General features: G+C 35.5%; 1 protein-coding gene across 2 annotated transcripts in view; it reads left to right on the forward strand.

Annotated features, from left to right (window-relative positions):
* Positions 1–27,873, forward strand: part of GAS7 (growth arrest specific 7) — a 254,090-nt gene that overhangs the window by 40,578 nt on the left and 185,639 nt on the right. The window lies entirely within an intron of this gene.

Genomic DNA, 27,873 nt, shown 5'->3' on the forward strand with positions numbered 1-27,873 from the left:
GTGGTTAGATATTATTCTTGCAAATAATTTGAAAGATTTTTGTCTTGTATTATATATGTGTGTATGTGTGTGTGTGTGTGTGTGTGTGTGTGTGTTGAAAGATAACTAATTCAAAGCAAAATTTTTTTGAATAATTTGAGAATAAGGATAATTCGCATGGTTTTCAGGCCTGATAATCACTATGGACACAAGACACCAGAATGTATAAGGTCTGTGTCCAATTAACCACCCCCACAAAACACCATAGCAACAAAGGTAATATTATTGTTCTCTAAAAAACTTCACAGAATCATAGTTTTGGAATTAGAAGGGAGTTTCCAGTCATCTCAGGCTTCCCATCCCCAAACATGAAGCCCCTCTTCAGCTCTCTGAAGACATGGTCATCTTTTCAGCCAGTGTTTATAAGGCTCCTGTGAGGGGGGTGGCCACTCCACCTTTAGATAGTTGTAAGGCAGTTTTCCTTTACTTAAATCTAAGTGTGCCTTTTTGCAATGACCCTTCTGCATTGGCTATCTCTACCCCCTCCACCTTATTCCTCCTAATTATGCCAGTTGGAGCTAAATCCCCTTCCATGTGACATCTCTTAAAATACTTAATAACAGCTATTCCTGTTTTTCCAAGCCTTTTTTTCTGGCTAAAAACATCCTCATTTGTTTTAAAGGATGCTCACACTATATGAATTTCAGGGTTTTACCATCCTGACCAGAGCAGGGTACAATGTGACTGTTAATTTCCTTGGCCTACATATTCCATGTCTGTTAAATGCAGCCTAAAATTATATTAGTTTTTTTTATTTCTGTATTACAGTTTTTTATTGTTGCATTAAAAATAAAAACATGTACAGAACATATTTTCACTATATATATATATATATATATATATATATTATTTTTTTTTTTGCTGTTTATTTCCCAGAGATTCTCTTAAATAGGAAGTTACAGAATCTGGGCAATTATTTCTTATAATTATTTTGGGGCATCTTCCTCACCTTCCAATTTTTGCTGTTTACTTCCAAGAGACTACTTCTTGAATAGGAAGTTACAGATTCTGGGCAATTATTTCTCATATTAATTTTAACTCTGCTTCATAGGAAACATAGATATGAATTTCCCTTAGGGGAATGGAGGGTGGAAAACCTGCACTTAGATTCTTTGGAAGCAGGTTGGTGAGGAGGAAACTGGCTCTGCCCAGTGCTCAGGTTTGAAGGGGAAGCACCAAAGAACCCATCTGCCTGTTGCCTTCTGTAGATAGGGATTGTGCAAAGCAAACCAATATAAACTGGTGGCTTGGGGTTCCTTGGCTGCAACAGTAAAGCTTAACACTAATCTCCAGGCAAAAATGTGGAAACCATTAGCCAAAATGAAAAGACATAAATCAGGAAGAAGCTTATGGCAGAGAGGAAAACAGTTCTTCTACAGAGTGTGATCCTAGTTGTTGCACAAGAATCTGTGTGAGTCACCACATTGAGCCTGTGGAACAGAGGGAGGGTGACAAGAAATGGGAGGGACCAAGATTCAGGGCAGCTGGGGGCTTAAGGGGTGGGGGTGCTGTGAAGGGCAGACACTGCAAAAACAGCTGTAGGCTCATAAGCAACCATACTTTATCAGCAGTCTGATGGAGGGAGGACCAAAAATATCACTCTTCTTCCCTCCCTTTCTGGATATATTTCAAAAGTCATATTACCAAGTGAAGAAAACAGGAAGAAATCACCCTTAACAACTAATAGGTCAGCCCTCATATTCAGCAGCTGTGTGTCCAGTAAGTAGTCTGGAGCCCTGACAGAACAAAGAGGGAAAAACAGTACATCGTGCATGCTCATTTATCCTACCCTTTCTCCCCTTCCCCATTCTCAATCCTTCTGGGCTCCAATAAACAGGAAAGACCCAATTAATGTCAACAAGCCCATTTGTTTCTGGGACAGCTCCCCATCCCCACCACTAACAACCTTTCATGTTTTCCTTCCTCTCTGACTTTTATGTACTCCCTGCCCCCTCTAGTAAAAAAGTACCACTGACCCCTGCCTTAACTGTTCCATGCATGGAGGGAGTGGAGTGGTGTGTATCTTTTTATACTGACTGGCTTCCATTATTGCCTCTTCACTAATTATGATTTCTTACTCCAGTTCCATGTTTCATTCTGTATTTCATTCAAAATCTAGATTCTATGGCTGTTAAAAGATATGTAAGACTGTTGCAATCCAACTTCTCTGAACCTCAGTTTCTTCATCTGTAAAATGGGAGTAAATACTATTTGCAGTGTTTACCTTACTGTGACAAAAGCACTTGATAAGCTTAATATCTAATTTTTAGTGGATCTGTGGTCTTATTGATGCCTGTTTATCTCTTCAACTCTTATCTTTCTACAAATTTGCCAGGAAGTAGATCCACTCATAGTGATAGAGCTTCATAAAATTCTCTTTAAAATGTACAGACAGAAAACTCATGCAGATTTGAAGCACTACAAAATTATAATTGTTATTACAGTTGTTAGATCCTATGTAAATCTTAATTTTCTGTTGGTACTCCAAATGTAAGATCCTTGTCCAATATCCAAGGAAGTTAGCTTCCTTGAAAGACTTAACTAGAAAGACTTAACCACATCTATATTGACATTCTTGCTATAAATGAAGCCCAAAGACAAAGAATTTGTGGCTAAATGGAAAATGCTTCCAGGTTGTGCTTGGAAAGGCAAATAAAATAGGAGTTGGTGAGACTGATTTTTGTCACATGCCCAAAGTCAGTAAGGAAGATAATTTTTTGTACTTGACGAATTTTTTTCTTGTAGTACTCAAAACGAGTAGCAGTTTAAAAAAGCCAGCAAGAGAATAATTATATAGCTCATATGTCAAAAGCTTTCAAAGGCTGAAGAGATAGACAAATTTTATGAAAAACTTAATATGATTGATGTTCATGTTATAACTTCAGTGGAAATATGGACATAGGAAAATGCTTAGAAAAATAAGATTTGAATTTGAGAAACTAGAAAGAATCAAAGACCCTCTTTGTGGGACCACTCAGAAGTCTCAGCATGAATATCACAAATATTTTGTTCCAGATTATCTAGAAGGCTCCAGACTTGGTAAATAAAATTTCAATTAACTATTTATTTATTTTGACATTTCTTTAAAAAAAAAATTAAATTACACATTGTCCTTTCTACCCACTTCACCTCTAATTGAGAAAGAAAGCAATATATCAATTTTACATGAGAGATCATGCTTAGCCATGTGGAACAAAAAGTAAGGAAGATAAAACATAAAGAAAATTTAAAAAAAGTATACTTCACTTGTTTCCAATTCAATTTGATTCATCTAACATTTATGAACTACTTATTATATGGTAGTGTTAATGCTATAAACAAGACAAGATTAAAGAAAGAATAAGCAAGATGCAGTTTTCCTTCAAGAAACTTAATAGTGCTAGAGGAATAAGACAATGTGCACAAACATTGATAGTGAAAGTAAGAATGTGATGCACAGGTAGAAGGAATCAAACATGTCTGGACTCAGAGGGAGGGATGGGTTTTTACTTGGTAGAAGATAATGGAAATGTTCATGGAAGAGTATCACTATGTTTTATATATATGTTATGATGTTTTATACCAATACATAGAATTGTGAGGGCAAATCAGGAAATAGGTAATGGTCAGTTTTAACTGAAGGTAGAAGGGAAGTTGTAAGAAATAAATCTAGGGAAGAATTTGGAGCCAGATTTGGGAGGGCCTTAAATGCTAGACTAGGAATTGCATTTCATTCACCAGCAGATGATTTCCAAAGGTATTTTTACAAGTCTAAATCCTAGGATCCTCTATATCAGGTATCAGCAAATTAAGCCTCTGGGGAAATCAAGCCCCACCTGTTTTGTATAGCCTATAAGCTAAGAATGGTTTTTATATTTGTAAATCAATCTATTGCATTTTAAAACCTTTCTTTGTGAACTATACAAAAACAGTCCATTGGCCATAATTTGCTGATCTCTGTTCTTTGTGCTCAGTGATTATCAGCTTCCTCAGACTCCCAGATATCTCAGATCTGTGAAATTCTCCCCACTCTTAATCATATGCCACAAGCCTTGAAATCATAGTAGCCTAGAATTAGAAAGGACTAAGATCACCTACTCTGAATGAAACCCTTCCAACATCATTCTACTTTATATTCCATAAACAGTCAGTCAGAGGCTAACTCTCCTCAAGATTCTAGGGATAACCTTAGGATGAGGTTGAGAGAGCAGTGCATTTCCAGTGTTTTTATGCAATGGGCTTCCCAATATCAGTTAGCCAGCCAGAGATAACCAGCTTTTTAAAAAGGCACAAAACATCCATGCTATGAGTGTAGGTTACTCTTTTCCATAAGTTTATTCAGCATCTAGAAGAAATTAAGTTTAAGCTTAGAGAACCTGTTTAGCAAATGGGATCTCATATTTCCTGGAATTTGTTTTTACACTTTGTGAAATGCTTATGCAGTACCACTGAGGTATGAAGAACTCTTTGGTGCCCTGATAATTTCCTGAAGCTAGACTTGTCTATAGCCTAAAACATCACATTGGTAGACTGGATACATTATTCATTGCTTGTCTGTTCTCTCCCATGATTTAGTCACTGGGATGATAAGTGTGTTACTCCTTTGGAATCACTCCCTCTATCCTTTACTTTGCTGTCCTTTAGTATTAGTGGAAGGGATTTGCCTTCTCAGAGTATTCCTAAAGCTTTACTCTCAAATCACTGTCTGCATGCCCTGCTAGAATGTTCTCCAAGACATGTAAGCCCAAAGATTTGTCCAATTCAAGGCTTCTCAATGTGGGGTCTGTAAACTCATTTTAAAAAATATGTAGATAACTGTATTTAAATGTATTTGGTTTTTATTGTAATCCTATGTGGTTTATTTTATGCATTTAAAAATATTCTGAGAAGGGATCCAAAGGCTTCACCAGATTGCCAAAGGGGTCCAAAGTACCAAAAAATTTCTAGTCTAATTTTTTCAACCAATCCTAATACATTTCTTATTTGATTTCATTAAATGACTCCAGGGACTTCACACTTAAAAATCTAATTTACACTTTTGAGTGATTGATTTAGTTGAGGTACTTGCAATGTTCACATCTCTAGTTTATACATCTGATTAACTCTTTGACTCAAACAGAGAGATATTCTTACCTGATTGGTATCAGAATCTGAAGCTTGGCATCTAGTTAGTTAAATTAATTGTTGTTAGACACAAACTAACTGCTCTTATAAGAATATGGCAGAGAGAGAGAGAGAGAGACAGAGACAGAGAGACAGAGAGAGAGAGAGAGAGACAGAGAGAGAGAGAGAGATCACTGAATAGATCTGAATTCTTAATTTTATATATGAGGAAACTGAGGTCCTGAAAATCTGGGGAACTGTGGGGGAAAGTGGCAAATAGCAGAGGCAAGTTTCAAACTTCCAATTCCAAATCCAATGTTTTTCCCATTCTGCCCTGACCTTCCTCTTAAGGAAAACTTGTTTGAAAAAAAAAATTCCACCCCCACCTCCCACCATGGTAATAATTGCAAACCAAACAACTTTTAGAGCCTGGAAACTTGGAGTAAAAGTGACTCACTCTCTCTCTCTCTCTCTCTGTCTTTGTCTCTTTCTTTTCTCCCTCTCCCAAAAACATTCTCTAGGAGACTCATGTTATTAAAAGTAATGCATCTTATTATTTGTAAAGTTAGAAGAAGAGATCATCTAATATACATCCTTCCTCCTCTTTTTACAGATAAGGTAACTATGACCCAAAAGTTTAAGTAATTTGTCCACACTCTCCAAGTTCAAAATTATCCACTATCCCAAAACATGATAGATATGACACAAATACAAAAAAGAAGATACAGTCCAAGAGGAATTAAAGACAACAATAAAATGATAGATTATCCCAAATAAGAAGGAAAGGAGCAAGATATTTAGAGGAAGTGATGTAACTATAGCTGTGGTTTCCAATGACCTTTAAAAATCATGGAATTTGGAATATATTGGAATGAATAGTAAGAATATTGCAGAAAAGTTAAAGCTCAGAATGTACTAAGGCTTCTGAAAAATGCTAAGAAGGACTTTTTAAAATGCTATTTTGAGTATTTTTAGAACAAAAAGAGGATCAGGAGAGGGGAAGTCTGCTTGGATTAGCTTGTTGTAATGATGATGAAAGGGAGAAACCTGAACTCAATTCCTTTCCTCAGCTTTTTTTTTTTTGCTCAGTTCTTTATCAAAAAGTATGATCTTTGAGCTAGAAAGGGTATAATAGAAGTGATTAAGAGGAAATTCTAGAGTGTATTATTAAAAGGATAGCTATTGAACATTTAGAAAAGGAAACAGTGATCAGAGAGGGCTAGTGTTTCATCATGATTTGAATTTTTTGTCTTAGTTAATTTGAAGCATTTTTTATTGTTTAATATTTTTTACCCATCTGTAGGGTAATGGGTTTTGGTCATAATACCCACACACACATATACACATACACACACACATACACCCCTGTTAGAATGGCATTTGAAAAAATAAAGAAAAAAGTAACGGATAAATGCATGCACAAAAAGGATGATGTGATCTATAGACAAGACTCTCTGTGTAGGAGAGACTTCAGCTTCTTCTTTTTTTTTTTTTTTTTGGTGATTGTTTTCATTTTCTGTGCCATTTTCTCATTTTCATAATCTTATCTGTTTCTATCTATCCTTTTTCTTTAACTCATAGTTCTTATATTTATTTATTCTTTTTGTAAGTTGCTATTCCTTATGGAATTAAATTTTATAATGTGGTTATGTTGAATTCTATCTTTTAAATGTTATTTTGCCCTTGGTTCTCAAAGAGAGTCATGATATCAGCAAAATGATGCCTTGTCATGCAAGTGAGTTGGATTTAAGTAAGAGTAGGATGTCCAAAGCAACCAGCCTCATTTTTGACTCCAAAGTCATCTGGGTCCAGGGGCAGGATATAGTTCAGGACAACCAGAGATGACCCTGGATATAATGGGAGACCTTGGACTTTTAAATAGTTTCAATGTGGTTTCCTTTCAGATTTTTCCCCCTTCTCCTTTTTTTCTGTTATGCATCTTAAATATATCTATTTTATATGATATAAAAAGATAAAATTATTATCCCTATGTATCTGTGCAGTTCATTACTCTGACTTCCTACTGAGCATTTCCCCCATATTTATCTTACTCTCTTCTGGGTTCATGCTCTTCCATTCTTCTGGATGCTAGTTGCATCTAGGAGGTGCAATTCCTCTTCTCCTGAGGCAGGATGTTGTCTAAGGAGGCCCAGAATCCCTATAGATTATACTCATTATAAGATCTTCATTTCTTCTCTCTTCCCCCATGTGATGACCGTGTATTTTAAAATCAGCCTGAGTCAGAAATTCAGGTTAAGGGAAAATCTTCAATCTTTATTCTCAGTAAAGATAAAGAAGGATCGGAGATAAAGGGGGATCAGAGGTAAAGGAAGATTAGCAATATCAGCAGCTGCGTCAAGAAGCCAACCAGACCAGAAGCCAGCCAGCAGTCTCTCTGCCCCTCTGCCTCCACCCACCAAAATCATCATTTCCTATACAACACATCAGGACTTGCACAAAGAGTGGGTGGGGCCCTTCTTTCTCCAAGCATATATATTAATAGAGTATGGTCCAATTACTATTTAGCCTCACGTGCTTGGAACCTCAGTGCATCAACTCGAGTTTCAGCCCATTATACCCCCACAGGAGGACTCATTGTTCAATGGAATGCTTTCCCTCCCATCACTGAATCAAGATTTCATTGCTGACTTTTTCTCCTAAAATGGTGTATTCATTGAGGGCCCACTCTCAAAGCTATTGTAGGGGATTCATTTTTCACAAGCCTCATGGTCTGCTTTAGGGGGACATAATTGACCCCATCTGGATGCCCATCCCCTTTGGGCAGGCCTCCACATAGGTTAGTCCTGTACCCAGTTCCCTATACTCTGCCATAGGAGGAATGCAATTCAGTGTTACTGCCAACTCAGGTATAGTACACTTTTTTGGGGGAGAGAAGATTTTTTTTTTAATTATAGTTTTTTATTTACAAAATATATGGATGGGTAATTTTTCAACATTGACCCTTGCAAAACATTCTGTTCCAAATTTTCCCTTCCTTCTCCTCATCCCCTACACTAAATGGCAGGTAGTCCAATACATGTTAAATATGTTAAGATTTATGTTAAATCCAATATATGTATACATATTTATACAGTTATCTTGCTGCACAAGAAAAATTATATCTAGAAAGAAAGAAAAAAACCTGAGAAGGAAAACAAAAAATGCAAACAAGCAATAACAGAAAGAGTGAAAATGCTATGATGTGGTCCACACTCATTTCCCATAGTTCTCTCTGTGGGTATAGATAGAAGATTTTCTTCATTACTGAACATAGAACTAGTTTGAATCATCTCACTGTTGAAGAGAGCCATGCCTATCAGAATGGATTATCATATAGTCTTGCTGTTGCCATGTATAATGATCTCCTGGTTCTGTTCATTTCACTTAGCATCAGTTCAGTAAGTCTCTCCAGGCCTCTCTGAAATCATCCTGCGGATAGTTTCTTACAGAACAAAAATAATCTGTAACATTCATATAACATAATTTATTCAGCTATTCTTCAATTGATGGGCATCCTTTTAGTTTCCAGTTTTTAGCCACTACACAAAGGGCTGCCACAAACATTTTTGTACATGTATATGAGGGGAGAAAGAGGGTATCAATAATAGGAGTAAGGGGGTTCTATGTTCTCTCTTGACGTCAATTATCTGGTTCTAAATTAGAAAATATGTCTACATAGTCTTCTATCAGGACATTACTCAATCATGCTTTTGCTAGAAGATCAGGCCTCTAGTTTCCCATATCAGAAGAGGGAGACTTTCCCTCCTTTAAGATTTCTTTGGGATATAAGCCCAGTAGTAACATACAGTACACTTTCGATTTCTTATACCTTATATTCCTGATGTGTAAGAGTTAGGGTAGGGGTGGATTCTGTGTTATGTTACTTTTTTAATGTGTCATATGTCTTTTTCATTCCTTACATTACTGCCATGCCGTTTTGCAGGCTTTCATCAACTCATATTTTGGCCACTAGTCTGCTGCTTGGTCACTCTGCCTCAAATCTCCATCTTCCACTCAGTTATCAAAGTGACCATTTCTATTCTATTCAGTAAATTCCAGTAGTTTTCTTTCATCTCTTTATCATTCCCTTTATTTGCAACTTAGCATCCTTCATAATCTAGTTCCTTCTTGCTGTTCCAATCTTTTGGTACCTTAACCTCAGTGGACTCTGTGAGTCAATAACATTGGCTTCCTTGTTGTTCTTCAAACAAGACCCCTTCATCTCCTTACACTGGACATTTTCATTAATATCACTAATGTTCTCTTTCTTCATTTCTACTTCCTAGCCTCCCTGCCTTCCTTCAAATTCTAGCTACAACTTTACCTTCTACAAGAAGGCTTTTCTGATCCCCCTTAATGTTAGCATTTTTCCTCAATTGATTATCTCTGATCTATGCTGTGTATATTTTGTTTGTATGTAGTTGTGTGCACATTGTCTCCCCCATTAGATTCCCTAAGAGAAGGGACTCTTTTTTGCTTTTCTTTGTATCCCCATCCTGGTACCTAGTAGGGACTTAAATGCTTGTTGGGTAAGTTGGAGCAGGAGATGCTGAATAAGAATATTACATATTAGGTAAATTAGCTTTTTTTTGGCTATTCATTTAATTCTTGGTTTCTTAGACTGATGATATATATATGACTATTTTATCTCTTGTGCATAATTATTATTTGGCAGAGTTCTAAGAGACTGAAGATTTCTGTCCTTTAAACCCCTCTTTACAAGTCAAAACATAGTTTGTTTTTCTTCATTAAAAAACTGTAGTATTTTATGAGTCTGAGTCTCAAGAAGCCTATCTCTCATATAAACAATAATAGTGTTTGATCTTGTTTTCTAATTCTAGAGAGAATAGAGTGGAGAGACCAGTAATTAGAGTCAGAAGATCTATATTTGAATACTAGCTCTGCTTGCCATTTGCTATTTGGTTGAAAGGAAATCATTTGACTTTCTGTACTCAGTTTTATCATCTGTAATTGGAGAGAGGGTTAGACCAGATTCAGTGTAAAGTCATTTCCAGGTTGACCATTTCTTCTAACTCTAAAAGTGTATGATCCAGTTTGACAATAGTCACAGGGAGAAAGAGATTCTGCTAATGGAATCATTGATAGATACCATGGTTACCACCACTATCTTCATTACCACTACTACCAACTAAGTTCCAGATTGGTACCTGGAGGGCTGTGGTCATTTTATGAAAATCTTTTTAATCTTAATGAAATCACTTCCTTTCTACCTCCCCACCAAATTTGCCCCTGTTCCATCTTTGGACAGTATGAGAAGTCACACTTTGGATCAAGGCTGAGAGATCATAATAAAAAGAGAGTGATGAAAGTAACCCTGGAGATAGTGAAATGAGATTAAGCCCAAAAGGGAATCTGAGATTCTTAGCATGACTAGTTTGCAGCAGGGTCCAGAGAATGTACACAGTACTCGGTGTCCCAGGGAGCACAATATACAAGAGCCAGCCTGGGGGCAGGGAACTAGTAATAGCTTGCGCTGATGCCATCTGGGAGACTTGCCCCAGCCTCAATCTCCAGCTGAAGAAGTTCAGCTCTGTCCTGGGGCACAGTTGGGCCTCTATTCTTGTCTCAAGGGGAAACGTGTGACTCTTCTTACAGTGAATGAGAGCTACATGCACTGGCAAAAGAGAAAAAAGAGCCTTCAGTGTGAAGCAGAGAGGGCTCCTCATGCTGGCTGTCAGCTCCAGCCATCCCCTCCTGGCTGGACCTTCCACAATGCCTTCTTAGCTTCTGATATGGGAAACCAGAGGCCTGATCTTTTAGCAAAAGCATGACTGAATAGTGTCCTGATAGAAGACTCTGTAGACATATTTTCTAATTTAGAACCAGATAATTGAGGTCAAGAGAGAACATAGAACTCCCTTACTCCTATTATTGACACCCTCTTTCTCCCCTCATATACAAATGGTTGTTGGTTCTGAGTATTCAGAACTCAAAAAAAAAAATTATTCTTAATGCTTCAGAGTATCCTTTCAGAAAAAAGGAGGGAAGAGTGGGAAAAGAAAGCAGAGGCAAGTCAAGAAGGTAACAGTGAGATAATGAAAAGTGGATTATATTTGGTATTAGAGGACCTCAGATGGGACAATTGTGAGTCTCCACTGCCTGATTTTTTTTTTTGGTCCTCTGTCCATGTACTATAATAAATGTAGCACATTTTATTCAAATGATAAATATGCAATTCTTTGACCTAAGGACAGGATAGAGTTTGGAAAAATTTTCCAGTAGACAGTAGATCAATGTTCATACCAATTAAATTGTCAGCACTGTATATTCCTCTTACTCAAGGAAAAATAAACTCTTAAATTCTAAAATTCTAACCTGTCCTATTCTGGGGGATGGAAATGGAGGGTAGGGGGCAATTAGTCAGGAAAAAAAAAAAAAAGACTGGATCCATAAAAATCTTTGTTTTCATTTCTATTGCCTCATTGGTTTCCCTCCAACCCATTTACCCTGCTTGATTCCAGGAAATCATTAATATAAGAATCAAAATCATTTCTAGGGAAATTCAGGCGATGTGGAAAGTTACCTGCTATCCAGGAACAGTGGAAAAAAATGGATACTTGCTAAAAGATAGGACTGGGGTTATATAATAACTCAGGAAATGATTGAAAGAGGCAACAGGTTGGAGGAGAAAGAGCTAATCCAGTTGGTGCTAAAATGGAGCTGAGACTTTATAACTATAAAGTATTATATAAATATCCTTTCTGATTTTACTTAGACACAAGGAAGTCTGATGTTGTGAATAGGTACTGATAGGAACCAAGTCTGTCATTAACTGTATAATATCATGGCGTCTTTTCTTTGGGCTTCAGTTTTGTTGAATAAGATGATCTCTAACATACTATGATGCTATGAAGAATGTTACAATATGAAAAGAGGAGCAAGTGGGGATTTCCTGAATCCCATATCTTTTCTAGATATATTGAAAGCAGCACTGGATTTGGATATGGAGCAGTTGGATTTTTATTTGTTTTATTGATATTATTTTAAAGTCAGTTTTATTTCCCAATGTATTTCTCTACTAGCTATCATTTATTTTTATATGCATCCATTTTTTCTCCTCTATTGTACTCCTCCCACAATGAACCAAAATGAAAAAAAAAAAAGAGAAAAAAGAAAGCACTCATAACAAATATGCATAGTCCAGCAAAACAAATTACTTCATTGTTGTTGTTATTCAGTCTTGTCTTAATTTCCATGGTTTTCTTGCAAAGCTACTGGAGTAATTTACTCTTTCCTTCTCCGATTCATTTCACAGATGAAGAAATTGAGGCAAACAAAAGTGACTTAGTATGATTTGAGGCTGAATTTAATTTAGGTCTTCCTGATTCCAGGATTCATCTTCTATCCACTGTTCCACCTAGCTAACCCAAAGGTCATAGTGACATTTGTTAATTGCATTTGTCTGAGGATTCCTGGGCCAAATGAAACTTGTCTATTGTTCTTTGCTGAAAATGGCACTTAAATTTCTTATAGAAGTCACTCTTTTATGAAGCTATCCCTGTTATAGAGGAGTCTTGAGACCAAAAGTTGAGTCTCTCTGTGGATCTTGTTGGAGAGGGGCAATATATACATAGATAAGTAAGGCGAAGCTATTTTATTTATAATCTCATTCTTTATGCCTAAATCATGGACCCATTTTGATCTTACCTTAGTATACGGTGTTAAGTGTGGGTCCATGCCTAATTTCTGCCATACTAATTTCCAGTTATCCCAGCAGTTTTTGTCAAATAATGAATTCTTATCCCAAAAGTTAGGATCTTTGGGTTTGTCAAACACTAGATTGCTATAGTTGACTATTCTGTCTTGTGAACCTAACCTGTTCCACTGATCAACTAATCTATTTCTTAACCAATACCAAATGGTTTTGGTGATTGCTGCTTTATAATATAGTTTTAGATGAGATACAGCTAGGCACCTTCATTTGATTTTTTTTTTTTTTTCATTAATTCCCTTGAGATTCTCGACCTTTTGTTATTCCATATGAATTTTATTGTTATTTTTTCTAGATCATTAAAATATTTTCTTGGAAGTCTGATTGGTATAGCACTAAATAAATAGATTAGTTTAGGGAGTATTGTCATCTTTATTATATTCGCTTGGCCTATCCAAGAGCACTTAATATTTTTCCAATTATTTGTCTGACTTTATTTGTGTGGAAAGTTTTTTGTGATTTTGCTCATATAATACCTGACTTTCCTTTGATAGATAGATTCCCAAATATTTTATGCTGTCGACAGTTATTTTGAATGGAATTTCTCTTTGTATCTCTTGCTATTGGATTTTGTTGGTGATGTATAAAAATGCTGAGGATTTATGGGGATTTATTTTATGTCCTGCAACTTTGCTCTAGTTATTAATTATTTCTAATAACTTTTTAGTAGAATCTCTGGGCTTCTCTAAGTATACCATCATATGGTCTTCAAAGAGTGATAGTTTGATTTCCTTATTGCCTACTCTAATTCCTTTAATCTCTTTCTCAACTCTTATTGTCGAGGCTAGTGTTTCTAATACAATATTGAATAATAATGATGATAGTGGGCAACCTTGCTTCACTCCAGATCTTACTGGGAAAGGTTCCAGTTTTTCCCCATTGCATATAATGCTTACTGACCGTTTTAAATATATGCTCCTGACTATTTTAAGAAAAAGTTCATTTATTCCTATACTCTCAAGCGTTTTTATTAGGAATGGATGTTGGATTTTATCAAATGCTTTTTCTGCATCTATTGAGATCATATGGTTTTTGTTAGTTTGCTTACTGATATAGTCGATTATGCTAATAGTTTTCCTAATATTGAACCAACCCTAAATTCCTGGTATAAATCCTACTTGGTCATAGTGTATTATCCTGGGGATGATTTTCTGTAATCTTTTTGCTAATATTTTATTTAAGATTTTAGCATCAATATTCATTAGGGAGATTGGTCTATAATTTTCTTTATCTGTTTTCAGCCTATTTGGTTTAGGTATCAAGTACCATGTCTGTGTCATAAAAGGAGTTTGGTAGGACTCCTTCAATTCCTATTTTTTCAAATAGTTCATATAGCACTGTAATTAATTGTTCTTTAAATGTTTGGTAGAATTCACATGTAAATCCATCTGGTCCTGGGGATTTTTTCTTAGGAAGTTGGTTAATAGCTTGTTCTATTTCTTTTTCTAAGATGGGACTGTTTAGGATATTTACTTCTTTCTCTGTTAATCTGGGCAAGCTATATTTTTGAAGGTATTCTTCCATTTCGTTTAAGTTGTCTAAATTTATTGGCATAAAATTGGGCAAAGTAATTCCTAATTATTACTCCAATTTCCTCTTCGTTAGTGGCGAGTTCTCCCTTTTCATTTTTAAGACTAACAATTTGATTTTCTTCTTTCCTTTTTTTAATCATATTTACTAAGGGTTTGTCTATTTTGTTGGTTTTTTCATAGAACCAACTCTTAATTTTATTAATTTAATAGTTTTTTTACTTTCAATTTTATTGATTTCTCTTTTTATTTTTAGAATTTCAAGTTTAGCGTTTGACTGGGGGTTTTTAATTTGTTCCTTTTCTAGCATTTTTAGTTGCAAGCCCAATTCATTGACCTTCTCTTTCTCTATTTTATGCAAGTAGACATCTAGAGATATGAAACTTCCCCTTATTATCGCTTTGGCTGCATCCCAGATATTTTGGTATGATGTCTCATTATTGTCGTTTTCTTGGGTGAAGTTATTAATTATGTCTATGATTTGCTGCTTCACCCAATCATTCTTTAGTATGAGATTATTTAGTTTCCAATTATTTTTTGGTCTACTTTCCCCTGGCTTTTTGTTGAATGTAATTTTTATTGCATCATGGTCTGAAAAGGATGCATTTACTATTTCTGCCTTACTGCATTTGAGTTTGAGGTTTTTATGTCCTAATATATGGTCTATTTTTGTATAGGTTCCATGAACTGCTGAAAAGAAAGTGTACTCCTTTCTGTCTCCATTTCATTTTCTCCAGTATCATATCTAACTTTTCTAGTATTCTATTTACCTCTTTGACTTCTTTCCTATTTATTTTGTTAGTTGGATTTATCTAATTCTGAGAGTGCAAGGTTGAGATCTCTCACTATTATCGTTTTGCTGTCTATTTCTTCTTGCAGCTCTCTTAATTTCTCTTTGAAGAATTTAGATGCTACATCACTTGGTGCATATATGTTTAATATTGATATTGCTTCATTATCTAAAGCTACCCTTTAGCAAGATATATCTTGATATATCCTTATCTCTTTTAATTAGATCAGTTTTTGCTTTTGCTTGATCTGAGATCAAAGATCACTTGCTTCTCACAGCCCTCCCTTTTTAGTATCCCTCCCCCTCCTCACCTTAGAGTTCCTCCCCCTATCTTACTCTTTTCCCTCACAGTTTCCATATTCTCTTCTGCTTAGCTTATTCCTTCCCTTTTCACTTTTCCCTTCTCACTTTTCAATGAGGTGGGAGAAGTTTCACCATAAATTGAATATGTCTACAATTTTCTCTTAAAGCCAATTCTGATGGCAGTAAGATACCCACTATATTCATCCCCCTCCATTCTTTCTCTCATATATAATAGGTTTCCTTTGTCTCTTCGTGAGATGTAGTACTCCCACTTTACCCTTTTTTTGGTACAATGTCCTTTCTACCTCTAGTTTCTAGAACAAGGTATACATGTATTCTTTATACATCTTTATAACAGAAATTTTCTTTGTACTTTTTTGGGTTTCTCTTGAGTTCTTTATTTGTAGATCAAACTTTTTGTTAAATTCTGGTTTTTTCATCAAAAATAGGTGAAATTCTCTTATTTCATTTGAATAACCATCTTCTTCCCTGGAAAAAGATGCTTATTCTGGCTGGGTAAGTTATTTTTGGTTGCATACCGAGTTCCTTAGCCTTTCGGAATATCATATTCCCGGCCCTTTTTTCCTTTAATGTGGACGCTGCTAGATCCTGGGTAATCCTTTTTGGCTCCTCTTTTTAATTGGTTTTCTACTTTGCAGTATTTTTCCTGCGTTTGGGGGTTCGGCATTTTGGCCCTATTTTTCTTGGTGTTTTGATTTTGGATCCCTTTCAGTGGTGATCGATGAATTCTTTCAATGTCTATTTTCCCTTTGTTTCTATGACTTCGGGCAGTTCTCTTTATAATTTCCTGGAAAAATGTCCAGGCTCTTTTTCATCATATTTTCTGGGTCAATAATTCTCAGATTGTCTCTCCAAATCTATTTTTCCAGGTCTTTGTTTCCCAGAAGATATTTCACATTTTTTTCCCCATTGTTTGATTTTTTTGTTCTTCTTGACTGATTCTTGTTGTCTCCTCCCAGTCTGCAATTCTATTTGTTCGATTCTGATTTTCAATGAAATTTTCTTCAACTTTTTTATATCTTTTTCTAATTGTCAAGTGAGTTGTTTTGTTCTATGGAATTTTTCCATTTGCCAATTTATTTTTTAAGGAGCTATTTTTCTTTTCAGTTCCTAATCCATTTTTCAAGGTTTGTTTTCTTTATCCCTCTGTCTTTAAATGGTGGAATGCTTCTCAGTCTCTCTTCCAAGCCTCCCTCTCCTTTTCCATTTTCTTCTAACTCTGTTGTGAGAGCCTTTGTAATTTCTTCTATGGATTCATCTGTTGAGGAACGATGATCCCCTCCCGTGGGAACCTGGGACAGGTTTTTCCCCTCAGGGTTTTGAATCTGCTCTCATCCCATAAAAGCTGTCAATCGTTAGGTCCTTTTCAACTTTTTGCTCATTTTGTCAGAAAATCGAGACAAATAGCAAAGAAAAAAAAAAAAAACTCAAATGGAATCTCTTTTTTGGGGAGGGCTGGGGGTGTTCCGGCTTCCTCTACAGACTGAGGGCAGCAGGGAGGCACTAGCAGGACTGTGCTGTGCCTGTGCTCCAAGACTCTGAAAGGGTGCTGAGACACTGTGGGGGAGGGGTGGCTAGGTCCAGACTCCAGCTGTTTGGGGTTGTATTCTTCACCCCCGGTGTTTTTAGCTTCTCTGCTTGTCTGTTGGCTTGCTGCCAGGGCAAAGTATCCAATCCTGTGGGGCTCTCCCACGGGCGGCTGAATCCACTCCAACCCCTCAGTCTGCTCAGCTGTGGCCCTGCGAGCTCTTTGCTGCTGCCCTCAGCCTGTGCCCGATCTAAAACCGTCCCGCCCTCAAGCAAAAACAGACCTTTCCTGGTGAATCTCAAGGATGTCTTCTCTTGGTAACTGTTTGTGGGTTTTTCTTTCAGCTAAGAGGCTTGTCATGAAGTGAGTTCTGAGAGAAAATGCAGAGCTTACACAGCTGTGTGCCTCCTCTCCACCATCTTTGTCTCTGGCTCCAAGTCCCTTCTATCTTTACTAATGTTACGAGTTGACCAAAAATATATCAGGAAGTGTAGTTATGGGTTTATTTTCACATCTGAAGTCTGTTCAATAATCATCAGTTGTTCATCAGTTCATTCAGTGGCATTAAACAAATTTTAAAATCCATTGACTCTACTCAAACTTACTTTCTTATTAAAGAGATAGAAGTATAACATCTCTATTAGGCTACATAGGTAACTTAGTCTCAGGAAAATGGGAGAGAAGGGTAACTTTACAGCATTAACAATTGCCAAACCTCTTGTTCCAATTTTTCACCTCTTACCCCTCCTCTACCCCCCACCCCCAACCCCTCCTCTAGATGGCAGGATGACCAGTAGATGTTAAATATATTAAAATATAAATTAGATACACAATAAGTATACCTGACCAAAACGTTATTTTGCTGTAGAAAAAGAATCAGACTCTGAAATATTTCAATTAGCTTTGAAAAATCAAAATGCAGGTGTGCATAAATATAGGGATTAAATTAATGTAATGGTTTTTAGTCATCTCCCAAGGTTCTTTTCTGGGCATAGCTGTTCAGTTCATTCTGCTCCATTAAAATATTTGGTTATTCGTTGCTGAGGATGGCCTGGTCCATCAAACTGGTCATCATATGTATTGTTTTAAGTATATAATGATCTCCTGGTCCTGCTCATTTCACCAGCATCAGTTCATGTAAGTCTCTCAGGCCTTTCTGAAATTTCCTGTTGGTCATTTCTTACAGAACAGTTATTCCAAATATTCAATAACTTTATTACCATTCTCCAACGTGGACATCCATTCGTTTCAGTTTTAACTACAAAAAGGACTGCCACAAACATTCATACATACAGGTCCCCCCTTTTTATAATCTCTTTGGGATATAAACCCGTATAACACTGCTGGATCAAGGGTATCAGTTTGATAACTTTTTTGACTGGTTAAAACTTCTCTCCAAAATGGTTGGATTGTTCCCTCCACCAACAATGCATTATTGTCCCAGTTTTCCCTCATCCCCTCCAACAATCATCATTATTTTTTCCTGTCATCTTAGCCAATTGACGGGTGTGTGGATCTTAGAGTTGTCTTAATTTGCATTTCTCATTAATAATGACTTGGGCATCTTTCATTGACTGAAATGTTTCAATCTCTTCATCTGGGTGTCTTTCTATCCTTTATTTTCAATTGGAGAATGGCGATTTTTTTAAATTAGAGTTAATTTCTCTATATATTTTTGGAAATAGGCCTTTATCAGAACCTTTGACTGTAAAATTTTTCCCAGTTTTTTCCCTTCTAATCTTGTCTGCTTGTTTGTTTGTACAAAAACTTTTCAGTTTGGTATAATCGAAATTTTCTATTTTGTGATCAGTAATGATCTCTAGTTCTGCTTTGGTCATAAAGACCTTCCCCAGAAGGGCCCTATTCTGAGAGGAAAATGGGAGGAAGTGATAAGAGCAATAACAGGAAGCTGGAAGAGAGGAGAGAAAACATTTAGAAAACCCACCTAGGAGAGGGTGATAGAGAATGGGTCATCAATTAGAGAAGAATAAAAGGATGGTGATGCAATAGTGAGAGCCCAGTTAAATTAGATAACAAATTCACTGTCAAACACATATGAGTTTGTGTAGCAGTGTTCATCTGCATGAAATTGGAAGTGGAAAATAAAAATAAATAAAATGCAGTGCACCTACGACTGAAGTTTGCAAAGGAGGAGCATGACATTCAGGAGTATAGATGATAGTTTCAATTGGTCAATCAGATATATTTATGTATATATTCTTAGAAGTTGAATATGTGTTTTGTGAAGAGAAATTGTTCTTAGTAACCTTGAAAGAATTCAGCTGTGAATCCATCTGGACCAGGTTGGTTTTTTTTATTTTGCAGATTTTTAAATTTTATTTTACTTCTTCTATCAAGGTTAATGTTTCAATTGCCTATCTCTATTGTGTCATTTTTTAAAATATGTTGTAGGTAATCATTTATTTCTTTTAAATTTTCTTAGTTTTTGGAATATTGCTATACATTACACCCTGTAAGTATTTTAAAATGTTATTTATTGTGATTTGTCATTTTAGAATTTTTTGTCAGTTTCTCTTGTCTCTTTTTCTGCTTAAATTTGGTTTGTCATTTTATGCTTTTTTTTAAAAAAAAAATAGTTCTAGTTTTATGTGTAATGAACGCTGTCTCCCATCATTATCAAGTTTTTGTATGGCTCAGAAGGAGGCAAAATAGACATCTCTAGCTTCTACTTCCTCCATCCTTCTTCTAGAGTGATTTTTTTTTAAACAATAGCTTTTTATTTTCAAAATATATCAAAGATAATATTTAACATTCACCCTTGCAAAACCCTGTGTTCCAAATCTTTCTCTTTCCCTTCTTCCTTCCTCCTTTCCCTAGACAGCAAGCAATCCAATATAGGTAAAATATGTACAATTCTTCTAAACATTTCCACATTTATCATACTGTATAAGAAAAATAAGATAAAAAAATGAGAAAGAACAAAAAAATCAAACAACAGCAAAAAAAAAGGTGAAAATACTGTGTTGTGGCCCACATTCAAGCCCCACAGTTCTCTTTTTGGATGCAGATAACTCAGTCCATCACAAGTCTATTGGAATTGGCCTGAACCATCTTATTGTTGAAAAAAGCTAATTCTATCAGAGTTGATCATCATATAATTTTATTGTTGCTATGAACAATGTTCTCTTGGTTCTGTTCATTTAGCATTAGTTCATATAAGTCTCTCTAGACCTTTCTGAAATCATACAGCTGATCGTTTCTTATACAACAATAATATCCCATAACATTCATTTATCATAGCTTATTCAGCCATTCTCCAAATGATGAACATCTACTCAGTTTCCAGTTCCTGTCACACTACTGCTACAAACATTTTTGCACATGTGGGTCCTTTTTCCTTTTTTACCATCTCTTATGTAGAGACAATAGAGACACTGCTGTATCAAAGGGTATGCACAGTTTTATAGCCCTTTGGGCATAGTTCTAAATTGCTCTCCAGAATGGTTGAATCTGTTCACAACTCCACCAGCAATGTATTAGTGTCCCAGTTTTCCCATATCCCCTCCAATATTCATCATTATCTTTTCCTGACATTTTAAGCAGTCTGAGAGGTATATAGTAGTACCTCAGAATTATCTCAATTTGCATTTTTCTAATCAATAGTGATTTAGAGCATTTTTTTTTTTCATATGACTAGAAATGGCTTTAATTAGAGTGACTTTAATTCCTGCCAGGAGGGATTACAGGAGGTTGAGGGTAGAGATTTATTAGTCTATTGTCGTCAGAGAGAGGGTATCTGCTTGTTCCTTTAATTATTATTGGCCTAGAGGATGCTGCAAGGTATGGACCCTGCTGAGAGGGAGCACGGAGGTCATCTCAACCTTTGGTGCACAATAGTTGAGCAAGGAGCAATGATTTGTGATCATGGGAATGGGTATAAACTAGAGGGCCACAGCCAGTGGCTACATAAACAGGGATGCCTGAACAGGGCCTTTTGTCTGTGAGTGAGTTCTGAATTGCTGCATCAACTCTCCTTCTGTGCTGATCACGCTTGCAAAAATGTATATCAACAAAGCTGTACAGCATAATAAACTGGAGCTCTTTTCACACTCTATGAGTTTCCTGCCTCATTCATCTTGCCTCTGAGATCAAAGGGCTCATATGCTTTGAGCTCTTAAAGACCACAGCAACAGGATGTAGTTCTCGGGTTCAAGGTAAATTTCTGATATCAATAGATTAATGGGAAAAGGAGAAACCAAGGGTTTACTCACTTCCTAATAACTACCAATTCCAAAGTGAACATGTAGCAAGTAGCAAAGAAATCCATTTATACAAGTCAATAGAAAAACAGAAATTGGAGAAAGCATCCATAGGAGACTAAATACCAGACAATAAAAAGTGGAGCTCTCCCATGAGGATAAAGGTAATTCAATCAAGCGAGTCTTGGATGTCACTTAATGGGGAAATTTCCCAAAATTTCTACTGTAACATACTAAAAATAAGAAAAAGATTACAATCTCCTCCTATATCAGCTTCTTCATAGAGTATTATTTTACCTTCAGTAACCTGGACTGAAGTTAGTATTATCTATCTTCTCTCTGGAAACCAGAAGCATCTGAAGCAACTAGGCAGCCTAAGAAGACTAAAGAGACTGAAATCCTCTTCCTCTCACACTTAGCAAATTCAATCCAGCTCTTACACAAGCTTAGACCAATGACTATCAGTTAGGAGAGAGTCCCATACCAGTCGACTTTAGGATTGGAGTTACATATTTATCAGTTGAAATATTTCATTTTTATTTTATTTATTTCTTCATTGAATGTTAAAAAGCTCATTTATCAAATTTTATTTGGGATTATTTGCTTTGTTTCTTTTCTACATCCTATGGATACAAACTTAATTGATTAGTTTTTATTTTTTTTCCTCTTTATTGTCAACACTCCGAAATATGTTTTCCCATAAGTATAGCTTTGACTGTGTTTCACACATTCACATTTTCATTGTTTTGAAATATTTTGGCATTTCTTGGATCTCTTCTTTAACTCTATTTTATAAATAATTTTGGGGGGTGAGAGATAGTCAGCAATCAAAGTTAAGTGACTTTCCCAGGGTCATAGAGCTACACTTTATTTTGTGATTACTGTTCAATTTCCAAATTTTCTTCTTATTGTTTTAGTTGAACTTTTTATTATATTGTTGTTTGAAAATACAATATAATTTTTATCTTTTAAAATTTATATAATTTAACATGTATTTCAACATATTTAATATGTATTGGACTACCTGCCAGCTAGGGGATGGGCTGGGGGGAAGAAGGGAAAATTTGGAGCAAAAGGTTTTGCAAGGGTCAATGTTGGAAAAACTACCCATGCATATGCTTTGTAAATAAAAAGCTTAAAAAAAATTTTTTTTTTAAATTATATAAAGCTTCCATCAAATGCTCTGATTAGTCATTGTGAATGTTCCTTATGCCCTAGGTGGCAGGTTGACCAATACATGTTAAGTATGTTAAAGTATAAGTTAAATACTATATATATATACACACACACACACACACACACACACACACACACACACACACTAGTTTTAGAGGAAAGACCTTAAGATTAAAGAAGCTTGGGAAAGATTTCTTGCACTTAAAGGAAGCCAGGGAACCTGGGAGGCAGAAATAAATGAAGAGAATTTTAGGTATGGATGACAATCAATGAGAAGGTAGAGTCCAAAGATGAATAATGTAAATGAATCTCCAGAATTGGGGATGGGAGCATCATATAAAAGAAACAGCAAGGAGGTCAGTGTCATCAGATCTCAACATATTTCAAGGGGAAATAAAGTTAGAAAAAAAAAAAAAACTTGGATAGGCAAGAAGGGTTTATAAATGTCTTTAAATATCCTCAAGATGATAGATATCCATTGGGACTTATTGAATAGTGGGGTGACATGGTCAGAACTTCACCTTGTGAAGATCATTTTGACAGCTGGGAGGAGGATGGATTCAAGGTGGAGAGACCATTTAGAAGGCAGTTGCAGTAATCTAGTCTGTACTGTGGTGGTTGTAATGTCAGAGGAGATAATAGCCTTATATAAGAAATTCTGTGAAGGCAGAAATGGCAGGACTTGGCAATAGATTAAATATGGTGGGTTGAAAGCATACAGTCAAGGATAACATCTAGATTTCAAGACTGTATTACTAGGAGGAGGATGGTGCTTGTGACAGTAATGGGGAAGTTAGGAAGAAGGGAGGATTTGGCCAGAAAATAATGAGTTCTGTTTGAATATGTGAAGTTTAAAATGCTTATAAAATATTTAAATTGAAATTTTCAATAGGCAGTTGGAGATATGAAACTGAAGGTCAGGAGAGAGTTTACAACTGGAAAACTATTTCTGAGAATCATCTGCATAGAGATAATAATAATCTATAGAGCTAATGAGATCATTCAATAAGAAAAGAAGGCCCAGGATAGAGCTTTGAGGAATAGCCATAATTATTGGGTCTAACCTGAAGCTAGATTCATCAAAGGAGGCTAAAGAAGTGGTCAGGCATGTATGAGGAAAAATGAGAACCTAGAAAGAAGAAAGTATCAGAGAGAAGTGAGTGATCAATAGTGTCAAAGATTGCAGAGAGGTCAAGAAGGATGAAGATGGAGAAAAGGTTACTAGATGTGGCAAATTAAAAGATCATTACTAATTTTGAAAAGAAGTTTTGGTTGAATGATGATGCCAGAATTTAGACTGCAGAATATTAAGAAGAGATTGAGAGGGGGAAAAATGGAGCCACAAATTTCCAACAGCCTTCTTAAGGAGGTTAGACACAAAAAGGAGGAGAAATATAGGATAATGCTTAGTGAGGATGAAGGTTTCAAGTGAGGATATTTTGAGGATAAGTATAGACGGTGGGGAAGATAGGGAAAGATTGTAGAATGGTTTAGTATATATAAATTGAGAATTATATATCATTCATTTTTCATTTCACCATTGTGTAATACCTTTATTCATCTCCTTTAGGGTTCTCTAATTTGAATGCCTTTTTGTCAGAAAACATGACTGCTTTTAAATAAACTTAGAGTAGTAAAACATTTTAGACCAGTCTCTTAATTTTAAATGTTTAGTATAAGTAAAATATTGATGGGCTTTATTTCTTGATCTATGTATAACTTTTTTCTTCTAAGGAAAGAATTCAGAACATTCATATTTTTGTTATAAATATGATTTTGCTTTAGTTTTGTAGGAATAAAATTCATTAATTTTCTATCTCAGCTATTAAAAGCAGCAAAAGAAAAAGTTACATTTCTATTATTTAATTAATTTATTAATTTAATTCTCATATTTCTCTGTAATTAAATTTTTAAAAAATTTATTTACAAAGTATATGAATGGGTAATTTTTCCAACATTGACCCTTGCAAAACCTTTTGTTCCAAATTTTTCCCTCCTTCTCCTCCCTCCCCAAGCTGGCAGGTAGTCCTGCCATGTTAAATATGTTGAAATTACATGTTAAATCCAATACATGTATACATATTTATACCGTTATCTTGCACAAGAAAAATCAGATCAAGAAGGAAGAAAAAGAAAAACTGAGAAAGAAAACTAAATGCAAGCAAATAACAAAAGAGAGAGTGAGAATGCTATGTTGTGTTACACATTCTGTTCCTATGTTCTCTCTCTGGGTGTAGATGAGTCTCTTCACCACTGAACAAGTGAAACTGGTTCCTCTCATTGTTGAAGAGAGCCACGTCCATCAGAATTGATCATCATATAGTATTGTTGTTGAAGTATATAATGATCTCCTAGTCCTGCTCATTTCACTCAGCATCAGTTCATGTAAGTCTCTCCAGGCCTTTCTGAAATCATCCTGCTGGTCATTTCTTACCAAACAATAATATTCCATAATATTTATTATTTTTTTTTTGTTTTTTCATTATAACTTTTTATTTACAAGTTATATGCATGGGTAATTTTACAGCATTGACAGTTCCAAACCTTTTGTTCCAATTTTTCCCCTCCTTCTCCCCATCCCCTCCCCCAGATGGCAAGTTGATCAATGCATGTTAAATATGTTAAATACAATATAAGTATACATGTCCAAACAGTTATTTTGCTGTACAAAAAGAATCGGACTTTGAAATAGTGTACAATTAGCCTGTGAAGGAAATCAAAAATGCAGGCGGACAAAAATAGAGGGATTGGGAATTCTGTGTAGTGGTTCATAGTCATCTCCCAGAGTTCTTTTCCTGGGTGTATCTGGTTCAGTTCTTTACTGCTCTATTGGAACTGATTTGGTTCATCTCATTGCTGAAGATGGCCACGTCCATCAGAATTGATCATCATATAGTATTGTTGTTGAAGTATATAATGATCTCCTGGTCCTGCTCATTTCGCTCAGTATCAGTTCATGAAAGTCTCTCCAGGTCTTTCTGAAATCATCCTGTTGGTCATTTCTTACTGAACAATAATATTCTATAACATTCATATACCACAATTTATTCAGCCATTCTCCAATTAATGGGCATCCACTTAGTTTCCAGTTTCTGGCCACTACAAAGAGGGCTGCCACAAACATTCTTGCACATACAGATCCCTTTCCCTTCTTTATAATTCCTGCCACAAACATTCTTGCACATACAGATCCCTTTCCCTTCTTTAAGATCTGTTTGGGATATAAGCCCAGAGATATCACTGCTGGATCAAAGGGTATGCACAGTTTGATAACTTTTTGAGCATAATTCCAAATCAATTTCCAGAATGGCTGAATATATTCACAATTCCACAAACAATGTATCAGTGTCCCAGTTTTCCCACATCCCCTCCAACATTCAGCATTATCTTTTCCTGTCATCCTAGCCAATCTGACAGGTGTGTAGTGGTATTTCAGAGTTGCTTTAATTTGCATTTCTCTGATCAATAGTGATTTGGAGCACCTTTTCATGTGACTACATATAGTTTCAATTTCTTCATCTGAAAATTATCTGTTCACATCCTTTGACCATTTATCAACTGGAGAATGGCTTGAACTATTATAAATTTGAGTCAATTCTCTATATATTTTAAAAATGAGGCCTTTATCAGAGCCTTTGGATGTAAAAATGTTTTTTTTTCAGTTTATTACTTCCCTTTTTATCGTGTCTGCATTAATTTTGTTTGTGCAAAACCTTTTTAACTTAATATAATCAAAATTATCTATTTTGTGATCAATAAAGATCTCTAGTTCTTTGGTCACAAATTCCTTGCTCCTCCACAAATCTGAGAGATAAACTATCCTATGCTCTTCTAATTTATTTAAATATCATTCTTTATGTCTAGATCATGAGCCCATTTTGACCTTATCTTGGTATACAGTATTAGGTGTGGGTCTATACCTACTTTTTGCCATACTAGTTTCCAATTTTCCCAGCAGTTTTTGTCAAATAGTGAATTCTTATCCCCAAAGCTGGGGCTTTTAGGTTTATCAAATAGTAGATTGCTATAGTCATTGACTATTTTGTTCTGTGACCCTAACATATTTCATTGATCAACTTTTCTATTTCTTAGGTAGTACCAAAAGGTTTTAGATCTGATACAGCCAGGCCGTCTTCATTTGCTTTTCTCTTTATTAATTCCTTTGAAATTCTCGACCTTTTGTTCTTCCAGATGAATTTTGTTGTTATTTTTTCTAGGTCAGTAAAATAGTTTCTTGGGAGTTTGGTATAGCACTAAATAAATAGATTAGTTTAGGGAGTATTGTCATCTTTATTATATTCGCTCAACCTATCCAACAGCACTTGATATTTTTCTAATTGCTTAGATCTGACTTTATGTGTGTGGAAAGTGTTTTGTAGTTTTGCTCATTATAGTTCCTGACTTTCCCTTGGCAGATGGATTCCCTAATATTTCATACTATCAACGGTTAGTTTAAATGGAATTTCTGTTTGTATCTCTTGCTATTGTATTTTGTTAGTGGTAGATAAAAATGCTGATGATTTATGTGGATTTATTTTGTATCCTGCAACTTTGCTAAAGTTGTGGGTTATTTATAATAGGTTTTAGTTGATTCTCTAAATATACCATTATATCATCTGCAAAGAGTGATAATTTAGTTTCATTACCTACTCTAATTCCTTTCATCTCTTTTTCTTTTCTTATTGCCAAAGCTAGCATTTCTAATACAATATTGAATAGTAAGGGTGATAGTGGGCAACCTTATTTCACCCCTGATCTTATTGGGAATGGTTCCAATTTATCCCCATTACATATAATGCTTGCTGATGGTTTGAAGTAAATGCTATTGACTGTTTTAAGGAAAAGTTCATTTATTCCTATACTCCCTGGTGTTTTTATTAGGAATGGGTGTTGGAGCTTATTAAATGCTTTTTCTGACTCTATTGAGATAATCATATGGTTTTTGTTAATTTGGTTCTTGATAATAGTCAATTATGCTAATACTTATCCTACTATTGAACCAGCCCTACATTCCTGGCATAAATCTCACTTGGTCATGGTATATTATCCTGGGGATGATTTTCTGTAATCTCTTTGCTAATATTTTATTTAAGATTTATTTTTGCATCAATATTCATTAGGGAGATTGGTCTATAATTTTCTTTCTTTGTTTTCGTCCTACCCGGTTTAGGTATCAGTACCATGTCTATGTCATAAAAGAATTTGGTAAGAGTCCTTCATTCCCTATTTTTTCAAACAGTTTATATAATATTGGAGTTAATTGTTCTTTAAATATTTGGTAGAATTCCCATGTAAATCTTTCTGGTCCTGAGATTTCTCTGTAACTTAATTTCTTTTTATTTTATGGATCTTAGCACCTTTGCACTATTTTTTAGTGATGAAGAAAGAGAGGGGAAAGGATCAGGTTCTGATGGGCTTGAACCACTCTATTGGACAGAAAGTAGGGAAGAAGA

This window comes from Sarcophilus harrisii, chromosome 4 (assembly GCF_902635505.1).
Source record: "Sarcophilus harrisii chromosome 4, mSarHar1.11, whole genome shotgun sequence".
Classification (NCBI taxonomy): Eukaryota; Metazoa; Chordata; class Mammalia; order Dasyuromorphia; family Dasyuridae; genus Sarcophilus; species Sarcophilus harrisii.